The sequence below is a fragment of the Vanacampus margaritifer genome, chromosome 5 (assembly GCF_051991255.1).
Source record: "Vanacampus margaritifer isolate UIUO_Vmar chromosome 5, RoL_Vmar_1.0, whole genome shotgun sequence".
NCBI classification, from domain to species: Eukaryota; Metazoa; Chordata; class Actinopteri; order Syngnathiformes; family Syngnathidae; genus Vanacampus; species Vanacampus margaritifer.
In genome coordinates, this window is record NC_135436.1 from 5,724,850 (window position 1) to 5,736,368 (window position 11,519).

At 37.1% G+C, this 11,519-nt stretch overlaps 1 protein-coding gene and 1 long non-coding RNA gene across 10 annotated transcripts in view; both read right to left on the minus strand.

The window, feature by feature from the left end:
* Positions 1-4,522, minus strand: part of myo18ab (myosin XVIIIA b) — a 121,113-nt gene extending 116,591 nt beyond the window's left edge. For 8 of the 9 annotated variants that reach the window (XM_077565381.1, XM_077565377.1, XM_077565384.1 and 5 more), the window contains exon 1: positions 4,426-4,522. The gene's annotated coding sequence lies outside the window, so the exon portion shown is untranslated. The remainder of the gene's footprint in view (positions 1-4,425) is intronic. The other variant, XM_077565376.1, reaches the window with a different exon arrangement.
* Positions 4,523-4,781: 259 nt separating this feature from the next.
* Positions 4,782-6,180, minus strand: LOC144052587 (uncharacterized). The gene is made up of 2 exons (XR_013294251.1): positions 5,533-6,180; positions 4,782-5,432 (listed from the first exon to the last, which is right to left on the minus strand). It is a non-coding gene; the product is annotated as an uncharacterized LOC144052587 (long non-coding RNA).
* Positions 6,181-11,519: the final 5,339 nt, after the last annotated feature.

Consider the following 11,519-nt stretch of genomic DNA (forward strand, 5'->3'; position numbering starts at 1 on the left):
CCTGCTAACAACTAGTTAACTCTTAAAAAAATATATATATATTATTTTATAAATTTTATTAACACACCTTCAATCAAAACAAACAAGCCAACCTCGGTAACATTATCTGTAACCTGTGGTTTATAAAGGATGACAAATTTTGTTTTTCTGTATATCTTGAAACTGTAGATGGTCAAAGATCATATTATCTAATTTTCTCCCAAATACATATAAAAAGGTTCTACAGTATTTAAAATATTGCCATGGTCCCAAAAAAACGTAGTTATACGTTTTTTTATGCTAGAGCATACAGAAGGCTTTGATGCAACCTCTGACCTGAAGAGGTCGCTTAAAGAAATGGTAGTTATTACCCAAAAAAAATGGCCAGCAGGTGAAAACAGAGATCAACCAGGGCCATGTTGCAAAAAAAAGCAGACAAACATATTTGTGAATAATGATGAAACTATATTTTAGCTATATTTTAAGGCTAATTGCAGCAAAACTGAAACAGATAGAAATACATTTTTATCCTGATAAAAGAAGAGACTATAATCTTTCTTTTGGTAGGTTCCACGTTTTCATAGCAATGGAACACAATATTCTGTGGGCCTAGCAAAATCGGTAGAAATCAAGTAAAACAGCCGGGAGCAAAGGGGGTTGTTTCAGTGAAAATAGCAGGGAGTGAATGAGATACTGTAAATGGTTGAGTAATCAATTAGGGTACTGTATGTTAGTGTAAGAACGGTTGACAAAATCCACGGTTTAGTTAATAAACTGGTTTTGTGGTCACAGTTTTTAGTTTGGTTCATTATACGCTGACTGTCATAAAAATCTATTATGTTTTCCATGATCACGTTAAAACTCTTAACAATGACACAGTCCGACAATTGACACATTGTGACAGTCTAAGGTTAAAAGTAGGTGAGATTATGTCTGCAAGAGAGGAAACACTTATCACCTATTTGACAAAGAAAGTACAGGTCATGTACGTAAGCAGTTAATTGTTTTGTATGTATTCTAGAGGCATTTGAAGTGTCCAATTCCATGTTGCTGTTTTTTGAAAATTCCACACAAACATGTTGGCCACTTGTTACATTGCTAGTGGAATAAGTCATGCACTTTAGTCAGCAATTGTTTCATTGTGAATTTGTCGAGTATTATTATCGATTAGAAGTCTGAACTTCCGAAGTGCAAATTACATGTTTTGTTTTGTTTTTTAGGAAAAAATTCCACCAAGATGGTGGCTCCTTTTTACGTTGCTATTGCTAATCTAAGAATCAAATATTTCTTGCAATACTACTGTTAGGTACTTTAAAATATATATATTTTAAGTAGTGTATTAGTTCTCAATAATACACAAATCTCAAAGTAGACAACTTATTTTGTGCAGAATGCAAGTGTGGACAAGTATGAAGGTGATCAAATTGTGCCAAATTTTAGTAACTGATGTGTTTTCTTTTTCTTTTTTTGTAATATCACGAAACAAATTCACATCTTTTAATCCAAAAGGTTAATATTACAATGTTTGGATGAATGAGTCACCATCTGAATTTAATTAAACAAATAGGTAAGAGGCTCGCTCTCATTTGATAAATAGTGTACTGATTAATTTGGCTTCAATCAACTTAAATCAATTCAAACAAACAGAACCTTTAATTGTATTACTTTTAAAAGGCAAACAGAAAAATGGATTCAAGATACATTTTGAAATTGAAAGAATGAATATCCATAGGAATTGCACTCCATCAGTCTACTTGTTGAGAAAAAAAAACTTAACTTGTAGAGACGCCAATTTTTACTAAGAATTTCAGGATTTACAGTATTGATTTTTTTCAAGGCAAATAGCTGTTAACCGTAATCTAAAACTGAAAAGCTCTATTTATTCCTTGAATAATAAATGTTTTCAGACAAACCTAAGCATAAAAACACGCCTGTCAGTCACGTGTTCCAATATTTTTACTGACATGACAAATGGATGTACACAAACAAAAAAAAAACACACACGCTATCTTCTTAGTCTGTGATCCACAACCAGGGGATCACTAGTGTGTCAAGAGAGATGAACAGGGGAGCGATGAGAAATTGTCAGAAATTCATTATTCATTAATTACAAAATCATCATAAGTTCATTTATCATACATAATTGTACACCTCAACGGGCATTAGTCCACTAAAGCCAGGGGTGGGCAAACTTGTTCCTCGAGGGCCAGAGTCCTGCAGGTTTTGGATGTTTCCCTTCTCCAACATAGCTGATATAAGATCAGCTCATCAGCAAGCATAGGCCTGATAATGATCCAGTTGATTGGAATCAGCTTGTGTTCGAAGAGGGAAACCTCCAAAACTTGCAGGACTTCGGCCCTCGAGAACCGAGTTTGCCCACCCTTGGCTTAAGTCATGATCACTTGCCGATAAAAGTGATGATCATTTTTCCGCAAAATTCTTCAGCCCTACTGTAGTGTGTGTATCCACCTGTTGTCATTCATGCAACATAAAAAAGTCATGGCTTTCTTTATCAACTTTGTAATGAACTAAACAGGCCCTGTTTTCCCACTAAGTTATTACATTTGTGAAAAAAACTGTCCCATCATTAGTCACCACAGCAAGTCATTAACATGAATTGTTTGGCACCGTTTTTAAGACGGATACCCTCCCCTGATGTAAACCACCCATGGCTAGGGATTGAACCTAAAAAGTCTGTATGAAAGTCAGTAGCACGTACCATTACACCACCTGGAAAGGATGTAAATAAGTGGACATGTCCGGGCAAAAGAGGACATCTAGCCACCCTACCTGACCCAGCTACTACAATATAATATACACAGTATCGCGCAGTACTACCTGTTTTTGACAGCGAAAAACTGTCAGTAATCAACTACAACCTGATGGGGTGAAGAGCTCCAGTGTTGTGGAAAGGGATATTATACAAGTCACACCACATCAAAAGTAATACAAGCATCACGTAGTTGTTTGAATAATATTACTGTTTCGGAGGGTCCCTATTGACAATTCCGAACATCCGGGCATTTCTGATATTAATATATGATAGAAAATACCGGTTCCTGCTATATACAATGTGAAATTAAAAAATAAAAATTGTTGATTGTTAAAAGAAAAACAACTGTTAGTTTGCTACAGTGTCTTTTTTTTCTTTTTATAAAACCCATGTTTTATTAACCGGCTGCAAAAAAAAAAAAAAGCTCCACAAAATTAGAAATGTGCTCCTCAAATAAAGTAATTGATTCGCAAAATTGCTCCGCAAAGAAAATAATAATAATTCTGAACCGTGTGTGCACTGACTTCCCTAGTCTGAATTTTGTGCCCAGACCAATGGGCTTAGCAAGCTTTCTGGGGGAAACCCTAAATGGTGAAACAGTGGCAAACCATCATATTGAAGGAAGAAATGTACTTATAAAAATAATGAATGAATAAAGTAACATGTTCAAACTTAGGTTACGTAAAATTGTAATAACCCGGTAAAGAGATTGATCAAAATCTGCCTCCGCTGCACTATAAAAACGTTATCTTTTAATCTGACAAAGAAATACAAAAAATTAATCAGGAAGACACCACATACCTAATCAAATCAGACATTGAACATGTAAGTGCCCTTGGGGGCCTTTTCCAAGACAAAACACATTCTTACCTCTACTTCTCTCTCACCAGAGAGAGAGAGAGAGAGAGAGCGAGAGAGAGAGAGAGAGAGAGAGAGAGAGAGAGAGAGAGAGAGAGAGAGAGAGAGAGAGAGATAGAGAGATAGAGAGAGAGAGAGAGAGAGGTGTGTTTTGATGAGAATATTTTAAAAAGAAAACAATTTCAAAGAGCATTTCTAATTACTTGAATCTTTTACTTCACCCAGTGCAACAACGCATAATAAAATTTAGGGCAAGAGTCTGTTTAATAAGCACGACATTAAACCCAGCGCCTACTGCGTTAAGATCTCGCCTATTTAGCTACTTACTGAGCTGTGGGCCAAAGGATGCCAACACCTGGCACACACAAGACACAAGTACATAAAGCGACATTGGTTTAACAACAACAAAAGGCAACCCTTCTATGTAATGAGACGAAAAGAATGACAGCGCTAGGTGTAGCTTTTCGGCTACGTTAGCTAGCTGAGCTACTGTGTAGGTAGGCACTGTTGATTATGTTATGTTTTAATTATGTCTTTTTCATTTCATCGCAAACCAAAAAGATTCACCAAAGCCAGTAACTTAGTGACAGTTTTGTTCAACTTTTCATGAATAAATCCAACAGTCTGCTAGCGTAATTGATGTAAGTCACAGCCTTAGTTTCTGTCCCCATTTTTGAAAAGAAAATCCTGGAACGCATTGAAATGTCGTGAACATGATCAAGTCCGCCTGACCAACAGCCGAGCTCCATACTGCTGCCAACAGAAATATTCGCTCCCTATGCGCAATTCGTAAACAGCAAAGGAAGAATACTCACTGTCCTCACCGAACTGAGCAGTACTGGTAACACATTCGTTCCAGGGTGCAGCTCCGAAGGCAACCTGGCTTGTAGCTAACGTCTTACCAGCAGTGGGTGCTCCCAGTACACAAGCCTGTGCAGCTGACGGCCGACACCTGCTGGACACTTGGGCGCTATAACACCCGTATACTACACCGTACACCATTGTTTGTAAACAAACAGTATTATTCTCACACGCTGTTTTTATGTGTAGTGCCAGACTCAGTGACTGTACCATTTATATGGGCCATTCTACCGAACTGATTGAAATTGCTGTCCCAAAATGAAAATGAAAATAAATAAACAAACAATGAAGTGTTCAGACTTTGCATACATAGTAGGCCAAATATCTTTATTTTTATTATCTATTTAATCACAAAAGTAATAATAATAATAATTATAATCATACATTTAATTTGTAATGCACTTTACATTTCAAATAATTCTCAAAGTGCTATAGATGCGGGTTAAAACAAATTACAGTAAATAAAACAATCAAAACCATAAAATCTAACAGTTTAAAAAAAAAAAATCTAGGCAGCTTTTTTTTTTTTAAAGAAAGGTCTTGAGGCCTTTTTTAAAGTCTTCCACATTTTGTGGAGACCTCAGGGTCTCTAGAAGAGCATTCCAGAGCCGTGGGGCTAACTATCTGGAAGGCCCTGTCACCCATGGTGGAGAGTCTGGACCTAGGCTGGCGAAGGCAGTAGGTAAAGGAGGAGCAAAGGTGTTGTATGGCATGATGGAGGATGAGTAATTCACTGAGGTAGGCAAGGCCAGTTTCATGAATGCATTAGTGGGTGAGAATGCAAATTTTATAATGTATTCTGTATTGAATTGGCAACCAGTGGAGGGATATTAGGACCGGGGTGATGTGATCATATTTGCGCCTCCTCATCAGGACTCGGGCAGCCAGGTTCTGGATGTGCTGTAGTTTTTGCAGCCTCTTGCTTGGGATCCCGATGAGGAGGGCATTACAGTAGTCCAACCTGGAGGAGACAAAGGCATAGATCAACTTCTTGGCATCCAATTGGGAGAGGGAGTGACGAATTTTGGCATTGTTTTTGAGGTGGTGGAAGGAAACGTTACATAGATGATGGATGTGGGTATCGAATGAGAGGTGTGAGTCGAGCCTGACTCCCAGGTTTGTATCAGAGGACAGGAGAATGTTGAGACCAAAATGAGGATGTTCCTGAGGAAGAGTGACTTGGTTTGATGTGGGGTTCCTATGATAATGGCTTCGGTCTGGTTTTTAAGTTGTAGAAAGTTGTGAGCCATCCGGGTCTTTATCTCCTCCTGGCAGGCCTGAAAAGCTGATGGCAGAGCTGTGGAGTCAGTTTTCATGTACATCTGAGTATCATCAGCATAACAGTGAAAAAAGACATTGTGTTTATGGATTATGTGACCGAGGGGAGCATATAGATTGTGAAAAGGGCTGGACCAAGAACTGAACCTTGTGGAACTCCACAGTTTACCGTGTGCAGTGATGATTTAGTTGAGATACTATTAAACTGAATATATACAAAATCATCTTTTTTTTGGGGGGGGGTGGCTCAGTATTGTTCATTCAGTAATCATCATTGCTCTCTTGTGTGTGTGTGTGTGTGAGTGTGTGCATATGTGTGTGTGAGTTTGTGCTCATTAATTCACCTATTAAAAAATCCCATACCCTTTACCTAAACCGAAGACTTGAGAATCCGGCTAGAGTCGTGAAGTTGTCAGGAGACCCGAGGAAGGATCAAAGAAAAGAAAGAAAAGTTAAATCTAGTACCGACCAGACAGCATCTACTACCCACAGGTTTACAAACCAGAATCTTTTACCAACCCCAAAAACATCAAAATTCCAACAAATTAGGGAGACTTCAAGAGATCAAAAGAAAGACTGAAGAAATCAAGGAAGGATAGATGAAGCAGAGTGAAATCCACAGACATCAGCCTCCACCGATTCAGCGACCAGAGGAAGAAGCAGATTGTGTTTTAATTTCGGTTGATGTTGGTGTGGTGGATCTGGCATGCATGAAAACCTCCACCAAAGAAGGGAGCCGCCGACCCTCGGCCAAGACAGGCCAAGCACAACCCCCAAGGCCGCGGCAGCGCCAGGGCACAACACGCGGGGGCCACCGGCCGGAAAGCAAACCCAGGAGCCTGGAGCGCCCCCTCACCCCAACACGGCCCGCGCCTTAAGCCCAATGCAGCAGAACAGGGCACAGCAGTTCCACCAGTTTTTATGTAAAAAAACAAAACAAAAAAACGATCGCAACTTTTAATGTCACTACCGAAAGAGAAAGAGTATTTGTCTGTAGGCAGGACGTGGTTTTGGCCACACCCCTAGAAATTTCACCATAGAGAGACATTGCCTTCCTGTTTATCCAATGCTTCATGGTGAGAAATTAGTTTACAGCATTATTAAGTTCATGCTCTTCAAAGTCTGAAAATCAGCATGTGATTTTAGGGACCATCGCTACGACACACCTATTTTCTGCAATTAAATGAGCACTTTTGATTTTAATGCTAAAGCTTGTGTTTTTCTATCTCTGTACACATGTTCAAAACTGTGTTTGGTAGCCACATTTAAAATATTTTAAATGTAATAAATAGAAAGAAATAAGAGACGTAAGGAAGTAAAAAAGATGAAATCGATCAACGACTTATCCAGCAGAGAGCACAAAAAAAAAGTCAGAAAAGCATGGAGGAAAAGACAGCAGGATCACTGAATGTCCCTGAAAAAACAGAGAGATGGTGGTGTTTTGCCGGGCTTCCTCACCAACTAGCACCTCTAGTGAAGGTGATCAGACACTGGGGCCTAGGTCTTCAGTACTAAAGAGGGTTAAAAGTGCAAGAATACGCAACTACAGAGAAATACACAAGTTAGTTCAAAGAACTGAAGAAGAAGTTAAAATATAGATAACAATGTCAAAAGTTGAAGTTGACACCAGACCTGACCAAATGTTCTCACTCAGACTCTGAAGGAATAAATGAAGCTATGAAAGTTTCATATCATATCAAAAAGACCCTTATTTTGCATTAACACAATTGTGTAATATGTTCTTCTATCAATGGCCTAAAAAGCATTTGGCATTAGCACAAACAGCTCAACAAGACGGCAGACAACTCTGATGCAAAGTTCCCCTATCAGAGGATAGGTAAGGAATAGACAATGGACACAGTAAAAATCGAGATGACAAATCAACAGGAACAAATAAGATAATTACAAGAATCACAAGATTAAAAAAGAAGAAGCAAAAGAGGTTCTCTGACAGGAAGTTGGCTGCGATTAGCTCCACCCCACTCCCAACCCTGAGTACAGGACAAAGTGGTAGAAAAGGGACTAATTAATGTTTCATTAGTTATATGTTAAAGTGCAGCAAAAGGAGTATAGTCATTACCAAAAAGACAGATGTTTATCAAAAATAAAATGTATCAATTAACCAACAATTTATGTTAATGATTGGTTAGTGTACGTGTGTTTTAAGCAATGATGACTTATTGAGTCAATATGATCAACTTTCTACATTATACAATTAAAAATAGCATTTGAATTTTGATACATTTAGGAAAAAAATACATCTGTAGCCGATCAAATTCTGTTAAAAATTCAGTCAGATTTTTATGCCAAAACCCTGTTATTTATTGACTCTGTAGTAAAGCGAGGAACAAAAAAATGATTGTTAATAGAATTCAATCATATCTTTCATTATGGACAAGTTGGGGACATTTAAGGGACAAAAAGGACCATAAATATTCAAAAACATTCACCAAAAATCAACAAAAACACATTTTCTCATTCTGATTGCTGTAGTAGATAGCATTGGCAAGCAACTAACTACTACAGCTCCAATATTTATTATTTCTTTCATTATGGACAAGTTTGGGACATTTAAGGGACAAAAATGTTCCAAAATAGTCACCAAAAATCAACAAAAACACATTTTGTCATTCTTATTGCTGTAGTAGATAGCAATGGTATGTAACTAACTACTACAGCTCTAATATTTATCATATCGTTCATTATGGGAAAGTTTGGGACATTTAAGGGACAAAAATATTCAAAAATATTCAACAAAAATCAACAAAAACAATTTTTCTCATTCTGATTGCTTAAGTAGATAGCAATGGTATGCAACTAACTACTACAGGTCCAATATTGATCATATCCTTCATTATGGACAATTTGAGGACATTTAAGGGACACATTTTTTCCAAAATATTCACCAAAAATCTTCAAAAACACATTTTGTCATTCTGATTGCTCTAGTAGATAGCAATGGTATGCAACTAACTACTACAGCTCCAATATTTATCATATCTTTCATTATGGACAATTTGAGGACATTAAAAGGGACAAAAAAAAAATCCAAAACATTCACCAAAATCAACAAAAGCACATTTTCTCATTGTGATTGCTGTAGTAGATAACATTGGTATGCAACTAACTACAGCTCCAAGGATACTATTCGTGGTATGGACTCAAGTGACAAGACGGCAAGACCAGGGAATTTTAAACTGTTTTTACTGTGCAGAAATTTATCAGTAAATCCTTGACCGACGGAGGGACCCACATTGATGCTGGAGATTCTAAGAGGACATTACAAATTAATTTGAGGTCACGACGTGTTAAGGAATGTAATAATAATAATAACAACAACAACAATGATGATTTTTTTTTTACTCACAGATGAGTTTAGTATGAGGTGGTGAGCCCATGGGAAGTTGCCACGTTGCCTCTTCGAGCTATGCGAGGCCAGGCCCCATGGGAGCCACACCTCCACGCCTGGCTCCAGAGGGGGGCCCCGGTGACCCACGTCCGGGAAAGGGTACGTTTTGCCAATGGTTGTATTCATCATAAGGAGTCATTTGAGCCGTGCTTGGTCTGGTCCCTCACCTTGGACCTGTTTGCCTTGGGTGACCCTGCGAGGGGCATAAAGGCCCAGACAACATAGCTCCGAGGATCATTGGGACACACAAACCCCTCCGCCTGATAAGGTGTCGGCTCACGGAGGGGAACTTAAAATTTCTCATTGCGAAGAAATAAGCAACAAATGAAACAAAATCTCAGAAATACTACAACTACTGAGCATAATTTATACAAATATACATACAATAAATACATGCATCTATATGCAAATTTCAAATAGCGTATATTTTCTTTTTCTTTTTTTTTGATCATTTATGGTCTCTTAAATGTCCCAAACGTGTCCATACTGAAAGAAATGGAGCTGTAGTATTTAGTTGCATACCATTGCTATCTACTACAGCAATCAGAAGGAGAAATGTATTTTTAGTGAATATTTTGGAACATTTCTGTCCCTTAAATGTCCTCAAATTGTCCAGAATGAAAGCTATGTTGAATATTGGAGCTGTAGTAGTTAGTTGCATACAATTGCTATCTACTACAGCAATCAGAATGAGAAAATGCGTTTGGTTTTTTGGGTGAATATTTTTTTTAATCATTTATGGTCCTTTTAGTCCCTTAAATGTCCCAAACTTGTCCATAATGAAAGATATGATAAATATTGGAGCTGTAGTAGTTAGTTGCATGCCATTGCTATCTACTACAACAATCAGAAAGACAAAATGTGTTTTTGTTGATTTTTTTTTTTATCATTTATGGTCCTTTTAGTCCCTTGAATGTCCCCAACTTGTCCATAATGAAAGATATGATAAATATTGGAGCTGTAGTAGTTAATTGCATATCAATGCTATCTACTAAGGCAATAAGAATGAGAATTTTTGTGTGTGAATATTTTTGATAATTTATGGTCTTTATAGTACCTTAAATGTCCCAAACTTGGCCATACTGAAAGATATGATAAATATTGGAGCTGTCGTAGTTCGTTGCTTGCCATGGCAAGCTACTACAACAATCAGAATGACAAAATGTGTTTTTGTTGATTATTGATGAACTTTTTATTTTTATCATTTATGGTCCTTTTAGTCCCTTGAATGTCCCCAACTTGTCCATTATGAGAGACATGATAAATATTGGAGCTGTAGTTGTTAGTTGCATACCATTGATATCTACTATAGCAATCAGAATGAAAAAAAAGAAAGAAGTGTTTTTGTTGATTTTTGGTGAATATTATTTGAACATTTTTGTCCCTTAAATGTCCTCAAATTGTCCATATGAAGAAAGCTATGTTGAATATCGGAGCTGTAGTAATTAGTTGCATACCATTGCTATCTACTACAGCAATCAGAATGAGAAAATGTGTTTGTTTTTTTGGTGAATATTTTTGATCATTTATGGTCCTTTTAATCTCTTAAACGTCAAGCCTGTTGTGTAACTGTGGTTTGCTGTTTTGCTTTTATTTTGAAGGCCGGAACGTTAAAGGAAACGGATGTTGGGGAATAAAGTAACTTGTTGGGGATCTGACGAGCTTCTTGCAGTCTGTTGAACTCACGCATATGAACAAAATACGACATGGTGTCAGAGTCGTGGCAGCTAGTGATGGGACGATGATACCCCAAAGAGTGTATTGACACATTACACAAACTGTATTGACACTGTGTTGGTCACTCAATAGTGACCTCTGCTGTAGATCTAAAATCATTGCAGATAAACAAAATGAAAATAAGATGGTAAAACGTGCATGCTGTAAACCTTATTAGCTTATGAATTTATATTTATAAAATAAATTTAATAAATTTTATTTATTCACTTGCTAGTCTTTTACTTAAAATATGATCTCATCTTTGTATAATTTCAGTTGGTCCATTTGCTTGCTGAGTTAAGTTGTTTATTAGATGCTCATATGAGTTGGCTTGTAAAATATAGCAAATTTGTATGTAATAAAATATTAATATAATAAAAAAATAAAATAAAATGAAATAAATAAAAGTTAAAATGTTTAACTTCTGTATGGGCTTTTGTTAAAAGTTTTAAACCACATGTAATAACACACTAAAAACAGATTCTGTCATACATTTTTATTGAAAAACAAAAGTTTTTGAAGTGTGATTGCTCCAAGGCGATTTCTCCTCTTGGACACCAGTTTCCCTGCCTTACAGAACACTCGTTCACAGGGAACAGAGGAAGCTGGCGTGCATAAATATTTAAGTGCCAGTTGATAAAGGTG